This window comes from Bos javanicus, chromosome 21 (assembly GCF_032452875.1).
Source record: "Bos javanicus breed banteng chromosome 21, ARS-OSU_banteng_1.0, whole genome shotgun sequence".
Taxonomy (NCBI): domain Eukaryota; kingdom Metazoa; phylum Chordata; class Mammalia; order Artiodactyla; family Bovidae; genus Bos; species Bos javanicus.
The window spans coordinates 1,619,675-1,643,254 of record NC_083888.1 but is presented as its reverse complement, the minus strand read 5'-3'; the positions used below and the strand labels follow the sequence as shown (position 1 = coordinate 1,643,254).

The window sequence follows — 23,580 nt, the reverse complement described above, 5'->3', positions numbered from 1 at the left end:
TTCAGACTTTTATCTGTCTCTTTCTCTCTGAATTTGACTCATTAAAGTGCTAGGTCATTCATTCATTGAATCAATTATTTCAGGCAAAACTACTTGTCTACCCTTCAGTCTAATGATTACTGAGAATTACTATATCTCATGAATATAATAATTCTCTGGTAACACAACACATCCAGCAAAGAAGTTTAGTGTGTGTGCGCATGTGTGTGTTAGTTGCTCAGTTGTGTCTGACTCTTTGTGACCCCATAGACTGTAGCTCACCAGACTCCTCTGTCCGTGGAATTCTTGAGGCAAGAATAGTGGAGTGGGTTGCCATTCCCTTCTCCAGGGGATCTTCCTGACCCAAGGATTGAACCCAGTCTCCCGCATTGCGAGCAGATTCTTTACCATCTGAGCCCCCAGGGAAGCCCGAGAAGTTTAGTTTATTAGATAAGAAAAGTTAAGGAAATATTTTACATTAGCCGTAAATGTACTAACCGAGATGTAGAAAAACTATGAAAGTATGTAAGAAAAGCTGTATCTCTTAACTCATTACACAATCTGGCCTTTCAATTAGAATGTAGCCATAAGACATAAATCTTCAGAAAACTGACACCTAACTTCCTACCCAGACATGGTTGCTCCTAGAAAGCAAGGACTATTCTGACAAAACCCTTACCTTCAGAGGGCAGCCCTCAGACAAGAGGGAGGCAAAAGGGCTCTGTCTGAGAGTCTTCCTTCAGGGGTTTACTGGTATCATTCATGCTCAAAAGAGCTCCCAGGAAGTCATCTTCTGAGGGGTGGAGGGGGAGAAACACCACTTCCAGTGAAAAAGGCGATTCAGCTGAAGTTGGGAAGTCACCCCTTTTCCATACTGATTTCATTTGAAAGCTGTTTCCTGCTCTGTCATACAGCACCGAAATTATAGCTAGCTGCTCATAACTCTATACATTTCAATATCAGCACCTTGTATCAGAGCCTTTCTCTCTGGTACTTTCCCAGAACTGACTGAATTACCTGGATCCCACTGAAAATTATGTTTCTTTTCTATCGTTTATTATTTGTTCTGCTTAGATGGCCAGGTTTTTTATAAGATCACTCTGTATCGTCTACTCACATATCTATTCTCAATAAAAGTTTGTTGAGAACCTACTCTATGATAACCCATTAGGAGCTTGTGTCACAAAAATGAACTTAAAAGCATCATGCCATTAAAATTAAAACCCCATCTGGTGAATCAATCATACAAAAAAAAAAAAAACAAAACTGAGAAGTAACGTGGTAAATGGTCTTATAGAGGGAGATTCACTGATAGCGATGTGAGTCTAGATATCAGTAGCATGTTATTGAGTTTAAGGTGCAACCAGACTGCTGCTTTCCTCTACAGCCACCAGCCCTCAGGAAAACAAAATGAGACAAACAATAGCATTCCTCATGGAATCTACAGAATCAGTAGTGATGCTTCCTCTCTAATTTCTAAGTTCAGTGATTTATGTCTGTCTAACTAGTGAAAGTCAAAGTCGCTCAGTTGTGTCCGACTCTTTGCAAACCCATGGACTATATAGTTCATGAATTCTCCAGGCCAAGATACTAGAGTGGGTAGCGGTTCCTTTCTCCAGGGGATCATCCCAACCCAGGGATCGAACCCAAGTCTCCCACATTCCAGGCAGATTCTTTACCAACTGAGCCACCAGGGAAGCCCAAGAATACTGGAGTGGGTAGCCTATTCCTTCTCAGCAGATTTTCCTGACCCAGGATTCGAACTGGGGTCTCCTGCATTACAGGTGGATTCTTTACCAGCTGAGCTACTACAGAAGCCCTCTAACTAAAGACTTATCAATTTCATCAATCTGCAGAAATCTAGCTTTTGGTTTCATGAGTTTTCCCTATAGTTTTGCTGAGCTTTACCATTATGTCATTGACCTTTGCTCAAAAATTTATTATTTACTTTGGGTATTCTCTGCATGATATAATTAATAACCTTTTACTTTCAAACAGTTTGGTTTTTGTTCTGAAGTATCTCTCTTAGAAGCAATGTGCACCTGCTTAATTTTTTAAATCTTCCAGTTTCTTTTAAATTTAATATAATCATGTGGTTAGATTTGTGTCTACCATTTTCCTATTCATTTTCTAGATGTCTTATATATTCGTGGTTTCTCTGTTCACTCTAAATTGTCTTTTTGTATTAAATAGACACTTCTTATTGCACTATTTTAATTAGTTGGTAGGTTTTTTAAAAATATTTTGGAGTTATTTGCTTAGTATTGACCCTAGGGTTTGTAAAAGGCACCTTAAATTATCACAATCTATTTCAAGTAACACTAATTTTGTTACCTAACCTTTTATATATATTAAACTTAGTTTCAGAGAAATGATTCTATTACTCCTTTGGTTCAGATTTTCCAAGAGATCAATGATTGAAACCGTCTTTGGCCCTGGCATGTTTATAAAAGCAGCTATGAGCCTAAGATATGTGATAGTCACTAAACACTAAAGATCCCACCACCACTGGCCACACAGGCATGCTAAAAAGTCATGGAGACCAGCAAGCACAATCAGTGACCCAGTCTCATGCTTGACTAATGCAGACAGATTCTCACTGTCACTGTAATTCCCTAAAAGAGTATCAGTATCCTTTAGGACAAAATGCTTACCTTTGTGAGAATTCACACAGGCCTTTGAGTATGGAGGCAGAATTATTCCTAACATTTTTCTTTATGTCTCATCTCAAGGGGAAGGAATAAGTTCATTCATATGAAACCTAGTTTTTGGAACATGTCAGTCTGTGGGAAAGAATAAATGTGCATCTAGATGAGAAGTAGAATGAGTTCATTTGTCAGCATAAACAAGACAGGAGTGTTCACAATGTATATGCATGTAATACATATAATCACTCTTCTGAGATATTTCTGATATTATTCAAAAGACTGATAGTGAAAAAATTTGGGGTGGAAAAGTGCCTCATATGACTCACCAGATTATTAATGCTTCACACTCTTTGGATTAATAGACACTTCATAAAAGCAATAAAATTCTAAATTGATTAACAACATAGTAAAAATAATCTAGCAACATACATTTATTACAACTGAATATTACCTCTAGAAAGCAATGCTGTGAATTTTCCCAGAGAAAGGAGCTCATACAAGTGACGAAAACAGCACTTCTTTGGGGGTGGCAGTGGAATTCCAAGCAGCAAAATATCCCTTCTCTCTAACATCACTTCCAGTCTACAAAGCACAAAGGAAGTCAGGGAATTGAGAGATAAAATGTTCTTAATGGAATATCTAGTAACAAGTTGTTATAAGAAATACATCAAAGATATTCACTGGGCAGTACACATGACAAAAACAATAAATGGTCACTCTTTGGAACATATTTGTTTAGAAATATTTTTTCTAAGGCATTGGTCTTCTTAGATCTTTCTTCAAGCATATTAGAAATTCCACTTGGGGTATATAAAAGTGGCTAAGGAAATCCATATAAAAAAACACCAAAAACTAAAAACAAGAACTGGAAATTTAATCATTTCACATCTGAAAATGTTTAATGTAGTATGTAGTTGAAGCCAGTACTCACTGTGTAACTCTCTTGGTTGATGGAAAAAAAAAGAAACAAAGAAACAATGATTCAATCCTAGTGAATGATTGGCAAGCAAATTAAAATATATTGTGAAGGTCTTAAATACAGTAACTACTTTTTAATTATCATATATTTGCTTCAGTTACTGAAGAAAAATAAACATTATGTTTGTATTTTGACCATCTATAAGTAGCCCTTATGAGAGGACTCCAGCAGCTCAGACAACTATGTGAATGGCTCAAGTGTAGGTACAACCATTTCTAGAATGTACTAGAATTAGTGCTCACATGCTAATTCTCCAGGGTCTGTTTACTACAAGTGTATTCGTGCTACCAGCTAAACATTCAAAGCGTTGCAATTTCACCCTCAAATTAAAAGCAGAGACATAACTTTGCCAACAAAGGTCCATCTAGTCAAAGCTATGGTTTTTCCAGTAGTCATGTATGGATGTAAGAGTTGAACTATAAAGAAAGCTGAGCCCCAAAGAATTGATGCTTTTGAACTGCGTTGTTGGAGAAGACTCTTGAGAGTCCCTTGGACTGCAAGGAGATCCAACCAATCTATTCTAAAGGAAATCAGTCCTGAATATTCATTGGAAGGACTGATGTTGAAGCTGAAGCTCCAATTTTTGGCCACCTGATGCAAAGAACTGACTCACTGGAAAAAGCCCTGATGCTGGGAAAGGTTGAAGGTGGGAGGAGAAGGGGATGACAGAGGATGAGATTGTTGGATGGCATCACTAACTCAATGGACATGAGTTTGAGTAAACTCTGGGAGTTGGAGATGGACAGGGAGGCCTGGTGTGCTGCAGTCCATGGGGTCGCAAAAAGTTGGACAGGACTGACTGAACTGAACTGAAATGAGAAAATGTACAGCTCCGTTCCTCTAATGCATACAAGAAGCTAAACTTTCCAATATCACAGTTCTTCCTGGTACCATACAAATGAAATCACTGATCTCCTTTTTGTAAATATTTTTCTTAGGGTGGCTATCTATGTAAGACCTCAGTTTCTCAGAAGTGATTATTTAACTCATTTTGTTCAGATTTTTAAATGAGATCAATTATTTATAGCAATTGATACACATATGAGTTTCTAAAATATAGCACTGCCTGCCTCAGAAGGTATAAGTCCAAAGGTTATCACTTATCCACCCTACTCAGTTACAGAGACTAGACCCTACATCAGTGATTCAGGCCCCTAAGGATGAGCCTTTCCTTCATGTTGTACCTCAAGGCGGAGGAATAAACATTTTCATAAGAAACTTGAACTCTATCCTTGTTACCTTGTGGGAATAGAATAAAACTGTGGGAAGATTAGAAGTAAACCTGTCCATTGGTCTGTCAGTTACAAGACAGTAGAGTTCAATAATGTAACTGCCTATTAAATAAACATTGCTCTGCTAGAATGTTTCCAATATTATTCCATCAATATTAATTTTGTTAGGCTCTGGTCTCCATAAGAGCAAATATTGTCCAACATTTTCTGCCAAATTAAATGTGCAATACGACTGTCTGAACATACTTAAAGTTCCAGGAAAATGTTGGCCTGGTGAATAATTCAGTCACAACAATGCACATATAATGCATATATATACTCTGTAAACTAAACCTCAGAATTATCTTATCCTCAAAGGTGATCCAGTGGATTGGGGAGGACTAACCTGAAAAAAGCCATGATAGGGATATAAAGAACATTATGTAAAAAATCACTTATAGCACTTGTTTGAGCTCACAAACATGGCAATTTGCAGGGAAAGCACAGGGTTACACTCCGCTTGATGGTAGAGTCACAGCAAAGCAGGCAAGATGCACACATGGACATGTGACTGAGAGGGTAGGAGTGTGCAGAGAGGAAGAGCTAGACACTGAGATGTCTCACCATGAAATACTTCCCATCCCATCGTCACAATGATGCTCACCAGGCCACACTGCTGAGGATTCAGTGATATTTGGGCAAGCACATCCCTCAGTAGAAACAATTTCTCTCTGCCAAACTGGTGAGGAATAGCCTTGCCATTGTTTCCATACTTAATTTCTATATGAAGCATTAGCAGGGAGGTGGAAAAAATAAAAAATTCTGGAAAGTACATAAAGAAGCCTCAAAGAATCACCAGATTTTTAAGTACTCAAACTGTTTAAACTGACAGATTGCACAACACCAATGAAATTTTTCATTACTTAAAAAATAATAATTACTAAGAAATTTATAAAAGATTAGATGCTATGTTTAGAGTGCATTATTGGATTTCTTCTTAGATAAGGAGCTGGCAGAAGTGAAAAAACCAGCTTTTCTTTGGTGGAATAAAAATTCTATGCAATTGAAATATTACTTCCAACTGATAAACCACAGAGGAAATTAGAGGAGTTGAAAAAAAAATCTTCCAAACTGAATATTAATTGATCTGAGATTTAATTACACAAATTTTTTGGCCACTTGTGTGACAATAATAAAAATACACTTTGTTCCATGGAAGAGGAGAGTATAGAAAGTCATTTGTTCTAAGACCTGGTGAAAGTCTCTCCAAAGGACCCTTAGACTCACTCATTAAAACTGGGATCTCCCTTAAAACACATATGAAATAGACTGAAGGAATATGAATATTAACCTATAAAATGTCAAGATTTGGAAATGCAATGACCTCACAATTAAAAGTATTTAGTGTAGCATATACTTCACCCCATCACTCAAATGTCTAGGAAATTTGTATTTGGGTGAGAAGAAAAACAACTGTATGAATTTTTGTGACAGCTAAAAATCTAATGAGCCAACTCATTAGTAAAGACCCTAATGCTGGGGGAAATTGAAGGCAGGAGAAGGGGACAACAGAGGACAAGATGGTTGGATGGCATCATTGACTCAATGGACATGAGTTTGAGCAAGCTCCAGGAAATGGTGCTGCAGTCCATGGCGTCACAAAGAGTCAGAAACAACTGAGTAACTGAACACGAACAACAATAATCGATCAAATGCCCAGAGTATAATAATTCTGAGTGGATGGATGCTATTAGCCAAGCACTCCAAGAACTTCAATCTCTCCTTACACTAGATACTTACAGATCTCTGTACAGCTCATTTTCCTTAATATATACTATCAGGTGACCCTTCAAACACTTCATCCTAGTTGGTGCTTATACTAGACCAAGCTCCCTCCACATTTTTTATCTAGCATGGTCCCTGGGAGGGATCTCAGCTGACAAGTGATTTTTGTCACTCAGTTTGTTCATATTCCAATGAGGAAGTCATCATTAATCCAGGCACATTAGTGAAAGGGACTTTGATCCTAAGATATATGGCAGGCTCTGAGCACTCAGAGTTCTGACACCCTCAGACACACTGACCCACAGTATTCAATAATGGAGACCATTCATCACAGTCAATGACAGCCCCATGACTGACTAGTACAGCTAGAATCTCACTGTCATATGACTATTACAGAGTTTTAAAAGGAATGTCAGTATTTTCAGACAAAATGCTTACTGATGTTACAATTCCCATCGGCTCTTGAGGATGAGATGGTAAAATTATCTTCAATACTTCCTTCCCTTCATGCCACTTCTCAAGAAGGGACAAATTCTTTCAAATGAAACTCAACTAATGGTCCATATAGAGTAAAAATATGGAAAAATGAGATTATATATGTCTATTTGTCAAACAAGCATAAGACAAGAGGGCTTATCATGTACCTTCATATCAAATATACTCATATTACTTTACCAGAATGTTTCTGATATTCAAAAGGAGAAAGCACAAAAATCTTGCAAATAAAGGAGACTAAATATTGGACACCTCACCAATTAATAAGTCACATAATTTGGGTTAATAGACACTTAACAAAATCAAATATCTACTTGATTACAAAATCAAGTATAATTAAAATAAGCCATAAAAAGAAAATTTGTTTAAAAATGGTTATTACCTTTAGAGTGCATTATTTTGTTCCATCCCAAGACAGGGAGCAGATAAAAGTAACAAAATCGCCCTTTTTTTTTAATGTTAGTGAGTACTCCATGCAACTGAACTGAACTAAGGGACTGAACTGAACTGATTCTATGCAATTCCAAAGTCACTTCCATTTTCCAAAGCACAGAGGAAATAAAGGAAGTTGTGAAACAAAATATTCCCAATTAAATGTCAACTGATAAAAAGTATTATTTTAAAGAATTAACCACAGATATTCACTTGATAATCTATATAATGAAAAAAATTATGTTTGTCCCGTGGAAAAGGGTGGTGTAGAAAATCAATTTTTCTAAGACCTTGGTCTCAAATTTGACCCGTAATTCCCCCTGAGCATTACTTATAAACTCAGTGAAGGAATATGAATATTAACTGATGATGTCCACATAAAATTCCAATTGGATATTTAATCATTTCATGCTTTAAATGTTTAATGAAGTATCTAATGTAATCCATCATCAAATATCTAGAAAATTTCTCCCTGGGTGACAAGAATAAAAAACTTAATCCCACTCTCTGAATTAATAGGTTAATAAGCAAATTAAAATATATCATAAGATAATCTCACAAATGCAATCAACTCTTCTATTTCCCATATTTCTTTTACTTAAGAGGTAAATGACAAGCAAAAACTAATAATTTGTTTCTAATTAGCTATCTAATAGACCTAAATATGCTGAGCCTCACAAAAGACTTTAACATCTAAGGAAACTGTGAGAATGCCCAAGGATAAGCACAAACATTTCTTGCAATGTCTATCATTTATGTACTGGTTCTCCACTGTTTGTTTACTACATGTTGCCTGCCAAGCACTCAGAATTTTAATTTTACAATGATTATTCATACTTTCTGTACAACTTATTTCCTCTAACACATACTAGCATCTTGGTTTTCTAATACCATAGTCCTTTTCTGGGGGTTACCATTAGCTGACCAAACTGAGTCCCATCGCAACACTTCTGTCTAGAGTGGTCTCTTATGCTGGACCTCAGTTCACATAGTGATTTTGTCACTCATTTTGTTCAGATTCCAATGAGATCTATTTTTAAAGTCATCATCAATGCAGGCACATTTGTGGAAGAGATTTTGATCCTGGGATGTGTTGCAGACATTGAGCTCTCAGGGACACACTGAGAGCTAGCTATCTCTTTGCGACACACTGGCTCACACTATTTAATCATGGAGACCAGCATCAATGGTGACCCATCACAATGTTTGGATTATATGGATCACCAGTGATGGCTAGTTAGCATAGCCAGAATCTCACTGTCATTGGAGGGTTACACTCCCTGAGAGTAATGTTAGTAGTTTCAGGACAAAGTACTTAGCAGCATGGAAATTCCCACTGGCCCATAGGATGAGAGGCAGAATGATTCCCAATATTTTCTTTCATTTCATGTCTCAAGGGAAAAGAATAAAAGCATTTATATATATCTAGCTTGGGGCTAGAGCACTGGGACGACCCAGAGGGATGGTATGGGGAGGGAGGAGGGAGGAGGGTTCAGGATGGGGAACACATGTATACCTGTGGCGGATTCATTTTGATGTTTGGCAAAACTAATACAATTATGTAAAGTTTAAAAATAAAATAAAATTAGAAGAAAAAAAAAGAAGTGGTAATTATGTGAGGTGATAGAAGTGTTAACAAAACCCACCGTGGTAATCGTTTTGCAATATGTAAGTGTGTCAAGTCATCACAAACTTATACACTGTTATATATCAATTCTATCTCAGTAAAGCTGGAAAAAATAAAATTTGGGGGGCAAAAAGCACTGTTACACATTGAAAAAAAAAAAAAAAGCATTTATATGAAACTGAGTTCTTAGTCCAGGTCGATCTGCTGGCATAGAGTAAAATTATGGAATGATGAGAAGTATACATGTCCATCTGTTAAAGATGCATAGAGTAAGACATTTACTATGTACAAGTAAACAAAGAGTTCCAAAGAATAGCAAGGAGAGATAAGAAAGCCTTCTTCAGTGACCAATGCAAAGAAATACAGGGGAAAAAATAGAATAGGAAAGACTAGAGATCTCTTCAAGAAAATCAAGAGATACGAAGGGAACATGTCATGCAAAGATGAGCACCATAAAGGACAGAAATGGTATGGACCTAACAGAAGAAGATATTAAGAGATGGCAAGAATACACAAAAGAACTATACAAAAAAGATCTTTGTGACCCAGATAACCACGATCATGTGATCAACCACCTAGAGCCAGACATCCTGGAATATCAAGTCACGGGGGCCTTAGAAAGCATCACTATGAACAAAGCTAGTGCAGGTGATGGAATTCTAGTTGAGCTATTTCAAATCCTAAAAGATGATGTTGTGAAAGTGCTCCACTCAATATGCCAGCAAATTTGGAAAACTCAGCAGCAACCACAAGACTGGAAAAGGTCAGTTTTCATTCTAATCCCAAGGAAAGGCAATGCCAAAGAATGTTCAAACTATTGCACAGTTGTACTCATCTCACATGCTAGCAAAGTAATGCTCAAAATTCCCCAAGCCAGGCTTTAACAGTATGTGAACTGTGAACTTCAAGCTGGATTTAGAAAAGGCAGAGGAACCAGAAATCAAATTGCCAACATCTGCTGGATTATCAAAAAAGGCAGAGAGTTCCAGAAAAACATCTACTTCTGTTTTATTGACTAAGCCAAAGTATTTGACTGTGTGGATCACAAGAAACTGTGGAAAATTCTGAAAGAGATGGGAATACCACACCACCTGACCTGCCTCTTGAGAAATCTGTATGAAGGTCAAGAAGCAACATTAGAACCGGACATGGAACAACAGACTGGTTCCAAATTGGGAAAGAAGTATATCAAGTCTGTATATTGTCACCCTGCTTATTTAACTTCTATGCAGAATACATCATGCTAAATGCTGAGCTGGATGAAGCACACGCTGAAATCAAGACTGCCGGGATCAAGACTGCCGGGAGAAATATCAATAACCTCAGATATTCAGATGATACCACTCTAATGGCAGGAAGTGAAGAAGAACTAAAGAGCCTCTTGATGAAAGTGAAAGAGGAGAGTGAAAAAGCTGGCTTAAAATTCAACATTCAGAAAACTAAGATCAAGGCATCTAGTCCATCACTTCATGGCAAATAGATGGGAAAACAGTGGAAACAGTGACAGATTTATTTTTGGGGGCTCCAAAATCACTGCAGATGGTGACTGCAGCCCTGAAATTTAAAAAAAAACAAAAAACAAAAAAACACACTTGCTCCTTGGAAGAAAAGCTGCAACCAACCCAGATAGCATAAAAAGCAGAGACATTACTTTGCCAACAAAGGTCCATCTAGTCAAAGCTATGGTTTTTCCCATAGTCATGTATAGATATGACTATAGATATAGTCATGTATAGCTTCCCTGGTGGCTCAGAGGGTAAAGCATCTGCCTGCAATGCAGGAGACCCAGGTTGGATCCCTATGTTTGGAAGATAACCTGGAGAAGCAAATGGCAACTCACTCTGGTATTCTTGCCTGGAAAACCCCATTAACGAAAAGCCTGGTAGGCTATGGTCCATGGGGTCACAAAGAGTTGAATACAACTGAGTGACTTCACTTTCTTTCTTTCTTATTTATAGATATGAGAGTTGAACTAGAAGGAAAGCTGACTGCCAAAGAATTGATGCTTTTTTTTTTCAATTTTATTTTAAACTTTACAATATTGTATTAGTTTTGCCAAATATCGAAATGAATCCGCCACAGGTATATCTGTGTTCCCCATCCTGAACCCTTCTCCCTCCTTCCTCCCCATACCCTCACTGTGGTGTTGGAGAAGGTTCTTGAGAGTCCCTTGGACTGCAAGGAGATTCAACCAGTCCATCCTAAAGGAGATCAGTCCTGAATATTCATTGGAAGGACTGATGCTGAAGCTGAAACTCCAATCCTTTGGCCACGTGATGCAAAGAACTGACTCATTGGAAAAGACCATGATGCTGGGAAAGATTGAAGGCAGGAGGAGAAGGGGACAACAGAGGATGAGATGGTTAGACTGCATTACTGACTCAATGGACATGAGTTTGAGTAAACTCCAGGAGTTGGTGATGGACAGGGAAGCCAGGCATGCTGCAGTCCATGGGGTCTCAAAGAGTTGGACACGACTGAATGACTAAAATGAACTGAAGTAAACAAAAGTACTATTCCTCTAGTAGGATCTTCTGATGTTATTCAAAACAGAGGAAGCAGAAACCTCAGATGACCCAGACTGTTAAAAGCTTCACATTATTTAGATTAGCAGACTCCAAAAACCATCTATAATCTTGCTTGCTAAAAACACATACTAGAAAAATGTAGAAAATACATTTATTAAAAATTGCAACGTTGCCTCTCTGGAGTGCGTTGTTCTGATAATTTCCATAGAAGGGAGCATATACAAGTGTAAAGTCAGCAGTTACTTGGATAACTGGTAGGAATTCCATCCACTCTAATTTCACCTCTAATGTATAGAATATATTGGGAAATTAGGGAATTTGACAAAACCATTATAATTGAAAGTTTATAAACTAATAACATATTATAAGGAATAAACCATAGACTTCACTTGACTATGTAAGAAGAAAAATAATGCTCACTACTTGGATCAGGATAACACTGAAAGTCATAAGACTTTGTCTGAGTTCCCCCAAAGCCCTCCCTTGGCATCAGGTATTAATACTAGGATCTCCCCTTCAATATTATGAAACCCACTAACACAATATAAATATTGGGCAATGAAATCTACCTAGAGTATCAGTGATTGGAAATGTGATAATTTTTAACTAAAAGTGCTTAATACAGCATCTACTTGGATCCATAACACAAATGTCTAAAAAATTCTTTGGGTGACAGGGAAAAAAAAAATTCTCTTCCAATTCTTGTGATTTGTTCAGCAAGGAAATTAAAATGTTCTGGAAAACTTTTTGACAAATAGAAACTACAATTTCTACATTTTTTTTTTACTTTAAGAAATAAGTAAGTGAAAATCATATATTCTTCCTTGAGTACCTAATCAACCTCAGTCTGAAGATTTGGGCACTGAAGAAAAACGTGTGAATGGTTCATGGTTAGGCATTACCATTTACCACTGGCCTCCCTACTCCTGTGCTGGACCTGGTTACTATGACTGTATGGATACTGCCACCAAATATTCAAGGAGTTGCCATGCATTCCTTAAGTCAGATATTTATAGACATCTGTGAAATTCAATTCTCTTCCTTTATGGAATCAGGATAGCATTCAGTTACCATGGACCCTATAGTACCACTAGCTGACCAAACTGAACCCCACCCCAACATTTTTACCTAGCATGGTCTCTTGTGCGTCTATAGACCTCAGTTCACATAAGTGCTTTCACCACTCTTCTGGCTCAGATTCCAATGAGATCCATTTTGGAGGTCATCACTCATCTAGGCACATTGATCCTGAGACATGTGGCAGACACTGAGCTTGCAGGACTCCGTCTCCTTGGGACACACTGGTCCATACTATTCAGTCATAGTCATAGTCAGCGGCCCAGCCTCTTGGCTTATTAGCACAGCCAAGAGTATCACTGTCATTGGAGTTATATGATTCCCTAAGAGCAATGTCAGTATTTTCAGGATACTGACATTTCGGTCAATAATTGGAAATGTAATAATTTTTAATTAAAAATGTTTAATACACCATCTATTTGGATCCATAATACAAATGTCTGATTAAAAATTAAAATGCTTACTGATATTAGAATTCCCATTGGCCCTTGAGGATGGAAAGCAGAATTATTCCCAATATTTTCCTTCGTGGCTTATATCAAGAAAGAAGAAGCTCATCCATACAAAACCTAGTTTTTGGCCCACATTAACCTGTGGGAAAGTATAAATGTGGGAAGATGAAAGATACATGTCTATGTGTCAAAACTGCGTAAGACAGGAAGATTTGCTGTGTATCTTTATGTAAAATGTATGAATTTATTACTCCTCTAGGATGTTTCTGGTTAAAGAAGAAAAAGCATAAAATCTTAAAAATACAGGAGACAGAAGTTTCAGATATCTCAATAGATAATTGGTGCTAATGAAGTTGTATTAACTATTCATCAACTCAGTGCAATTTTTATCATTCAAAAATAATAAATAATATAAAGAACAAATTTACTAAAATTGGCTGTTACCCTAGGAGTGCATTGTTTTGTTACTTCCCAGTTAAGAGAGCTAGCACAAGTGACAAAATCAGTACTTTATTGGTGTGGTGATGATATTTATGGAATTCTAATGTCATGTCCAATACACAAAGTACACATGAAATTAGAGAAACTGCAAAACAAAGTTTTTTAATGGCATATTCAGCTACAAGAAGTTATAAGAATTCATAATAGATATTCCTTGATCATAAGATGACAAGAAAATTATGTTCACAACTTTGATCACAGTAGAAAAGACATATTTTTTCTAAGATATTTGTCTCCAAACTTTCCTAGCACATTTGCTGAAAAATTATTAAGATATCTCTTTAAACACATTAGAAACCCAATGAGAATATATGAAAGTGACCAATGAAATTCATGCAAAAAATCTAAGAATTTGAAGTATAATCCTTTCACATCTAAAAATGTTTAATGTAGTATGTAGTTGAAGCCAGTATTCAAATTATACGAAATTGCTTGCTCCATTTGTAAGAAAAACAAAAAACAAAGAGACAACTGTCTAATTCTAGTGACTATGTTGGCAACAAATTAAAAGATGTTGTGGAGATTTCATATACCTACTTTCAGTTGGGCTTCCCTGTCTCAGATGGTAAGGAATTCGCCTACAATGCAGGAGATCTGAGTTCAAACCCTGAGTCAAGAAGACCCCCTGGAGAAGGGAATGACTTCCCATTCCAGTATTCTTGCCTGGAGAATCCCATAGATAGAGGAGCCTGGCAGGCTACAGTTTATGGGGTTGCAAACTCTTCAATTTACATATAACTGTTCTACTTAATAGAAAATGAAGAGCAGAAGTTCGTAACCTTGAATTTTGACAATCCAAGCATGCTGAAGACATCAGTAATCACTCAGAATATTTTGGCAGCTCAGACAAATGTGTGAATGGTTCAAGTGTAGTTACAAAGATTTTTCATGGAACTCATTATTCAAGTAGTGATTACCCAGAGTTTATTTACTACAGGTTTGTAGATGCTGGCAGCCAAGTACCCAGAGTTAATCATACCATCCCAAATTGGTTGTTGATCAACTACTGTACAATTCAGCTCCTCTAGCATATGTTGGCATCTTAGTTTCCCAATACCATAGGTCCCTTTGGGGTACAGCACCTGCTGAGCAAAATGAATATTGCTCCATGTTTTTGCTTAGCATGTCCTGTGGACTGCACCTTAGCTCACATAAGCGATTTTGTACTCATTTTGTTCTGATTCCATTGACGTTCATTTTAAAAGTCATCATTTTTCCAGGTGCACTTATAAAAAGAAATTTTAGAATGAAACATGTAGTAGACCCTGAGCTCTTAGGACTCTGTCTTCCTTGGGACACACTGGTCCACACTATTCAACCATGGAGACCAGCATCAATGGTGACCCCCAAGGTTGACTAGCATAGTCAGAGCCCCATTGTCACTGGAGGATGACACTCCTATTATACCCCCTGAGAGGAATGTCAGTATCTTCAGGAGAAAGTGCTTACCAGCATGAAAAATTCCCACTAACCCTTCAGGATGAGAGGTACAACTGTTCCTGAAGCTCTCCTTCATGTCAGATCTCAAGGGAATAAACTCATTCATATGAAACCAAGCTCTTGGTCCATCTTGAATTGTAGTAACAGAGTAAATACATATAAAGATGGGAAGTGATAACGTCCATTTATCAACCAAACAAAAGATGGAATAGTTCTCTGTGTACTTGTTATTCAGTTGCTCAGTCATGTCTGACTCTTTGTGACTCCACGGACTGCAGCATGCCAGGCTTCCCTGTCCTTTACCATCTCCTGGAGTTTGCTCATCTCCTGGGGTTTACTTAGGTATTTTAAAGTTTTATTCCAAGCAAAGAAAGAGCAAACATTATTGAAATAAAAAAGAAAGAAAACATGAATAACTCACCATATTATTAATGCCTCGCAGTATTTGAATTAACAGAGTCTTCATAAAGCCATGTGAATTCCTGACTTCTTAAAAAACAATAATAAAAACAATCCTGCAAAAATCTTATTGAAAATTGGGTTGTATTTCTGGAATATATTGTTTTGCCACTCTCAGATGCAAAAGCTGTTACCAATGACAAAATGGCACTTCCCTGGTGTGTTGGTGAGAATTCCAAGCAACAAAATGTACCTTCCATTAAACATCACTTCCAATCTATAAAGCACAAGGAAAAATTCAGGAGACTGAGAAAGAAAATCTTCTTAATATAATGATAAAAGTTTATACAATATTCACCATAGATAGTCACTGGACAACTGGACAGCAGAACAGTTACACTCACTCTTCAGAGTATGGTAGTGTACAGATTAAGTTTTTACAAGCCATTAGTTCAAAGTCTCCCAGTACACATGCCTCAGAACCATGCATTACAATCAGAATTGCTCTTATACACATAAGAAACACATTGAGGGCAGAAGTCATGATATATATATACATAAAAATGCAAGAATTTTATTATGATTTCACATCTAAAAATGTTTAATACAGCATATAATTGAAGCAACAATCAAATGCATGTGAAACTGCTTCCTCACATAATGGGAGAAAAAAGAGAGATACAACTAAATGACAGTTGAAAACATTGAAGACAGAGTTGGCAAGCAGATTAAAAATACTATGAAGATATTCCAAAATACAGTATCTATGCTTCAATTTCCATGTAATTGTTTCATTTAATATAGAAGTGAAGAATAAAAACCTATGATCTCTTTGAATTTTGACCATCTAATTGCCCTAAAGAGACTGTCACTCAGAAGACTCCAGCAGCTCAGACAAACATGTGTAGGCATAACTGCACCCCACATTTTTAGCACTCATGTGCTGGTTCTCAAGTCTAATGCTGCCACCTGAGCACTCAAGAGAGTTTCAATATTATCCCAACACTGTAGAAGTACAGACCTCTGCCTAATTCAGTTTATCAAACACATGCACATTGGTGAACTTTCAAATACAACAGTCTCTACTGATACCTCACAGATAAAAAAAAACTCAACTCTCCCTCCATATATTTTGTACAAGGTGGGTTCTGGTTCTCATTTTCACAGAATTGATTAGGTTCAGATTTTCTGAGATCAACTATTACAGTCATCAATCCAGGCACATTACTAAAGGGGTATTTCAGTTAAACAAAAGACCAGGTATTCAGGAATACATCACCCATAGACACACTAACCTACCATATTCAGTCTTGGAGACCATATACTTCCCAGGCTCCAAGGCTGAACAGAATAGTCAAAGACTTACCATTATTGACCTCTAATATTCACCTCAATATTATATGACCTCTAAGAAGAATGGAGTATTTTCAGGACAAAATGTTTACCAGCTTGAGAATGAACCTCAAAGATGAAAAGGCTAACTTACTCTCAATCCTGTCCTTTATGTCACTTCTCTTTCATATGAAACTCAGTACTAGATCCATGCTACATGAAAGAAAAAAGTAAAATGTGGAAAAGATAAGAGGTAAATGTGTCCACTGGTCTACTAGATACAAAACGGTAGAGTTCACAAACATACCCTTATTTGAAATAAAATAATGTATTTGTCTCCTAAAATGTTTCTGATGTTATTCCAACATTATGTTAATCTCTACCCTCCATCAGAGCAAATACTGTCCAGTATTTTCTGCCACCAAATCAGATGTTTATAGGCAACTGTAAAATTTGTCAAAGTTATTTGTTAACTTTAAACATGATAGCCACTATTGATACTACTTGACCAACTGAACTCCCTCCATAGCCTAGTATAGTCCCTTGTGCTGGACCTCACCTCACAGAAGTAATTTTGTCAGACATTTTATTCAGATTCCTCTGAGACCCACTTTGAACTCATCACCAATACAGGTACATTTGTAGTAGGACAGTAAGTTATGTAGCAGAGACTGAGCACTCAAGATTCCAACACCCTCAGACACAACAATCAGCAGTTTTAAATGATGGAGACTACGTCATCATAGTCAATTATCTAGTATCAGTTAACTGGCTTGGCCAGAGTTTTATTATCATTGGAATGTTATAACACTCTAATGTCAGTATTCTCAGGACAAAATGCTTACCAGTGTGAAAGTCTCGAATGAACTGTGAGGTTTGAATGGCAGATTTAGTCAGATATTCTCCATCATTTCACTTCTCAAGGTGAAACAAATATAATTAACAAATTATAAAATAAATTTCATAAGAAATCAAGTGTGATTCTGAGTTGAACTATAAAAATAGAGCAAAAGTGAAATTTTTTGGTAACAATTTCACTGATCAACTTGCCTAGGGAATCCCTACACTGCAGTATTCTCCTTAAGTCTTAAAAATCTCTAGACTAGATAATCTTCTAGACGAGAGAATCTCCCTCTGTACCTAAGAAGGTTAAAAGCCAGGTGACACAGATCAGGTTACACCATGAAATTGAGCCACCTGAACTAACAGAAACTAATGATTTCTGTATATAGAGTCTATCTTACTCCAGAGAGAGCATTCAGTGTAGAAAAAAACCTTCTAACACCTTATGCATGACTAGTAGGAGCTACATGAAGACTGAGCAAAATCAAAGAAACCAAGGGACCAAAATAGCAACAAATCAGCTCTGACAATTGGACTGCAAACAAAACCACAAACCAGAAAGATATAAGACACTGAATTAAACCAAAACAGGGTTTAAGAACTCAAATAAAAATTGTAATAGAAATTAGGTACCCTAATTTAATATAAAAACTGCCCAATAGAGCTACAACTAGAGACTATCATACTAAATGAAGTTAAGTCAGAAAGAGATAGACAAGTAGTGTATCACCTACATGTGGAATTGAAATAAGGCACAAATGAATCTATCTACAACACAGAAACACAAGCACAGATATAGAGAACAAACTTGTGGCTGCCAAGGGGAAGGAGAGGAGGCAAAGGGATGAACTGGGAGTTTGGGGTTGGTAGATGCAAACTATTATATTTGGAATTGATAGACAAGGTCCTAAATGCATAACACAAGAAATGATATTCAATACTCTGTGATTAATCATAATGGAAAAGAGTATAAAAATGTATATATGTGTATAACGGAGTCACTCTGCTATATAAAGAAACTGGCACAATATTATTTATCAACTATACTAAAATAAAAAGCTTCCAGATAGAAATGAAAAGATGACCCATTACAGAAGAAAAGTAATCATGAAAAGAATGTGAATAGAAAACCAATTAAAGAAACAAAAGATGAAACAATATAGTTATCAGAATAAATAATAAAATACTTATGAAAATGTGAAGTGTGAATATAAAATATCTTTAAAAAGTGAAAATGAAGACAAATCTCCCGTAAATAACAACAATATAAATTAAATACATGAAATGAAAATGGAATTGTATAGTAAGTAAGAAAAGTTTACCAGACCGGATCATTATTAGAGAGCACAAAACATGGAAGATATTAAGTGAAACTAGTGCAGATCAAAAGATTAAAAAAATTTAAAAACAGAAAAAATGATCTCAAATCCCACAAAGGATCTGTGTGAAAAAATAAGATACCTAGATATTAAATAACTCATTAAAAAGAATACTAACAAATTAAGGTTGCTGCTGTTGTTCAGTTGCCCAGTCATGTAACTCTTTGTGACCCCATGGACTGTATGTAGCACACCAGGCCTTCAGGTCCCTCACCATCTCCTGGAGTTTGCCCAAGTTCATGTTCATTGCATTGGTGACACCATCCAGCCATCTCATCCTCTGATGCCCTCTTCTCTGCCCTCAATCTTTCTCAAAATCAGGGACTTTTCTTATGAGTTGCCTGTTCACATCAGATGGCCAGAATACTGGAGCTTCAGATTGAGAATCAGTCTTTGCAGTGAATATGCAGGGTTGATCTCCCTTAAGATTGACTGGTTTGATCTCCTTGCTGTTCAAGGGACTTTCAGGAGTCTTTTCCAGTACAACAGTTTGAAGGCATCAATTTTTGACATTCTGCCTTCTTTACAGTCCAGTTCTCACAACTGTACATGACCACTGAGAGGAGGGAATGGTAAACCACCCCAGTATACTTGCCTCATGAACTGTATAAAAAGCCAAAAAGATATGACACCAAAAGACGAGTGCCTCAGGTCTGAAGGTGTCCAATATGCTACTGGGGAAGAGTGGAGAATTGCTAATAGCCTCAGAATGAATCAAGTGGCTGGGCCAAAGTGGATACGCTGCTCAGTTGTGGGTGTGTCTGGTGATGAAAGTAAAATTCGATGCTGCAAAGAACAGTACTGCATAGCGACCTGGAATGTTAGGCCCATGGATCAAGGGAAATTTGATGCGGTCAAGCAGGAGATGGTAAGAATAAATATCAATATCTTAGCAATCAGTGAACTAAAATGGATAGGAATAAGCAAACTTAATTCAGATGACCATTATATCTGCCACTGTGGGCAAGAATACCATAAAAGAAATGGAGTAGCCCTCATAATCAACAAAAGAGTCCCAAATACAGTACTTGGGTGCAACCTCAAAAATGACAGAAACATCTTGACTTTTTCCAAGGCTAGCCAGTCGACATTATAGTAATCGAAGTCTATACCATTACCACGGATGCAGAAGAAGCTGACTGACCAATTCTATGAAGACCTAGAAGACCTCCTAGAACTAATACTTAAAAAAGATATTCTATTCATCATCAGGGATTAGAATGCAAAAGTAGGAAGTCAAGAGACACCTGGAGTAGTAACAGTAAGTTTGACTTTGGAGAACAAAATGAAGCAGGACAAAGCCTAACTGAATTCTGCCAAGAAAATGCACTAGTCATAGCAAATACCCCTTTTCAACAACACAAGAGATGACTTTACACGTGGACATCAGTTCAGTTCAGTCGCTCAGTCGTGTCTGACTCTTTGTGACCCCATGGGCTGCAGCATGCCAGGCCTCCCTGTTTATCACCAAATCCCAGAGTTTACTCAAGCTCATGTCCATTGAGTCGGTGATGCCATCCAACCATCTCATCCTCTGTCATCCCCTTCTCCTCCTGCCTTCAATCTTTCCCAGCATCAGGGTCTTTTCAAATGAGTGAGTTCTTCACATCAGGTAGCCAAAGTATTGGAGTTTCAGCTTCAGCATCAGTCCTTCCAATGAATATTCAGGACTGATTTCCTTTAGGATGGACTGGTTTGATCTTCTTGCAGTCCAAGAGACTCTCTAGAGTCCATAATATTGTACAGTTAAGGTTAAACATACAAAATTAGTAGTATAAACATATGAAACAGTGAATTCACAAAATCTCTACAGTTAAAAATCCAGAAACTAAAAAAGGCAACTAGAAACAGAATGTAAAAAAAAATGTTCAATTATATAACATTTTGAAAAATATGAAGGCAAAAAATGAAAGAGCTATATCTAAGAAACATTTAGGTGTAATTTATTATTTTAAAAAATATTTAAATTGGCAAAAATTCTTGGTTTAAAAGGTCAATTAAACAATTAAAATAACTAGAGGAAAAAAAAACATGAACTGTGATATTATAAGGTCACATACAACACAAATAAGGGTCAATAAAAGATACATCGATACAAAGAGTTTTTTTAAATTCTTGCAGCACACCAATTAAAAATGAGAAAGGAGGGCTCTGAAACTTATTATAAAGCACTTGACTGAAAACTATGGCAACTATATCACAATATAACACATATGACAAAAAGTGAAGAAAACAAGTAGGAAAATAAAAAGATGAATAAATAAGAAAAAATTCATAATCCTGATTTACAGAGCTAAAATACAAATGTTCAACGAGCCACATAAAAGAAAAGAAAAGAAAATGTACAATGATATACCATACAAAGTCTATACACAACCTGGGGACAGCTACATTAGCTAGGTAAGTACTTAGAACAAGATTGCTTCTGAGCCTAAGGCAAAGATAAAAGTCCTTCACTTGGACCACACAGAGACAGAAAGGAAACTGAGCCTATCCAATGCCCAAAGTTGTAAGGCAAGACACCTAAAATAACTGAGTAAATTGATGTGGGGCCTTGCAGTTTCGAAAGCCTGTCCCATCAGTGCCCATACTTAAGCAAACCAAGAGGTCTTCTAGGACCATGGTGACATCTATAGTCACCAAAACTACAGAACCTTGCAAATTCATAAACCAAGAATATCACTGCCAACCCCAGTGACACCATGAGACCCAGGTCCTCAAGGACCAATGTGACACTCACAGCCATTCCACAACATAACCCAGCAAACAGCTGCAAGCTCTGAATCCACCATGACTTCTGTGGCCTGAGGCCTGGCATTTCAGGAACCATAGGTTTGATGCACCAGCCAGTGGCATGACAAAATGACCCCCATACCAGACTGCCTTTCCTTGGAAGCTGACTCCCCTGTTTCCACAGGATCCAGACTAATGTCCTCCAGGAAGAGCTCCAAACCTCAGAGAAGGCTAGGTGGGCTGGGTATAGAAATGACCCTGTAATGTCCTGAAGAATATCTTTACATTGTAAACACAGGGAGAACCTGGCCAGACGTGGACAAAACAAACATCCTGCCTCATAATTGGCCTCCATGTCAAGATGTAATACAATGCCTTGATGCCAAAAACCTGCTGCCACAAAGATCTACCACAAAGCAAGTCAATCAAAGGAGAAGCCAACTGGGGGATGGGTACATGAACCTGCACCATCAGTGCTTCCTGAAACTGGCTCAAAATGCACCTGAAGGCAACCCAAAGAGTTCAAGGAACCCTACAGACTTGCCAATTCATCCACAAAGCATTTCACCCAGGGGTTCATGCACAATTCCTAGTGCATTTCTCACTCTCTTTGCCATTCTCTGTCCCTAGTATCTGCCCACCTCAGGGCAAAGTGCCAGACCCTCTCCTCTACACAGAATTTTGATTTCCTCAAAAATTCTGTTAGACATTTTCCAGGCCCAATGTCTCAAGCCCAGTGGCCGTCCCCTCTCCCCCTGACCACCCCTCCCTGCCACACACACACAAGGGGGATGCGATCTGAGGAGGGGCTGTCAGCTTGGCCCACATCCCAGGGATGGTGGTCTGTTAATTTCCTAACAGCATCAGGAAGAACCTTCTAACATTCATCCCATCTCCTCATAGAACATGACAGAGAAGCAGGGCTCCTGCTCTGACCCTGTGTGTAAAGACTTAGGTGCCCTCCAGGGACCTGGCAAAGGCCTGAAGAATTCAACGGCAGGCCAGAGGCCCTAAAAGGCTCCCACTTCCTTTACCACCTGCACTCCCACCTGTGGAAGAAGAACCCAGCTCTGGCTAGCCTCATGCATCCAGGGATAACATACTGTCCCTAGTCATCCCCCAGGGATGGAGTCCCAGACCTTTTCCCAAAGGCTCCTCTCCCCACAAGAAAGTCATCACCCTCAACTTGCACAAAGTAGCTCCTGATGGCCAAGGGGGAAAATGCAATGTGACACCCTGTCTACGTTTCCTGTGAGAGCCACATTTAGGACCCCAGTTCTGATGAGGAGACAGTAGAGGCTTTTCACATTCATTTTATTTAAACTAATACAATTATGTAAAGTTTAAAAATAAAATAAAATTGGAAGAATAGATTTCCAAGGTATGCCCTTTTCTGGAGTCATCATCAGTTTAAGCATGAGCTCAGATTCTGGACCTATGGCCTCCAGCCTGAGATGGCCAGGGAACTCAATCACATCAGCATTCAGGACCCATCAGAGCCCAGTCATGGGGGAGGTAGTGCAGTCAAGCCTCAGGCCATCAGAGCTCGCATGTCCTAGGGAAAAGCCCAGAATCTGAGGATGCAGCCCCAGCTCACAGAGGTCCAGGCCAAACCACTAGGTTGCCACAAAGAAGTGCCACTTACCACCATGGGCATTCCACCATTACTCCATGGGCTGTATGCCAACATGCCTCCAGGGGCTCCCTTGCCTGACCTCACCTGGCCTGATGTCATGGAAT

General features: G+C 37.9%; 1 long non-coding RNA gene and 2 pseudogenes across 9 annotated transcripts in view; all 3 read right to left on the bottom strand.

Annotated features, from left to right (window-relative positions):
- The window catches only part of LOC133234069 (uncharacterized), a 56,941-nt gene that overhangs the window by 15,285 nt on the left and 18,076 nt on the right, over positions 1-23,580 (bottom strand). For 6 of the 9 annotated variants that reach the window (XR_009731987.1, XR_009731989.1, XR_009731986.1 and 3 more), the window contains 3 exons: positions 3,079-3,209; positions 2,634-2,762; positions 659-772 (listed from right to left, as the gene is read on the bottom strand). This is a non-coding gene — a long non-coding RNA (uncharacterized LOC133234069). Of the gene's footprint in view, positions 1-658; positions 773-2,633; positions 2,763-3,078; positions 3,210-5,481; positions 5,640-23,580 lie in introns of all 9 variants that reach the window. The other 3 variants (XR_009731988.1, XR_009731992.1, XR_009731994.1) reach the window with 3 other exon arrangements.
- LOC133234774 (small nucleolar RNA SNORD116) lies at positions 8,504-8,584 on the bottom strand (annotated as a pseudogene).
- Positions 23,108-23,252, bottom strand: LOC133234777 (small nucleolar RNA SNORD116; annotated as a pseudogene).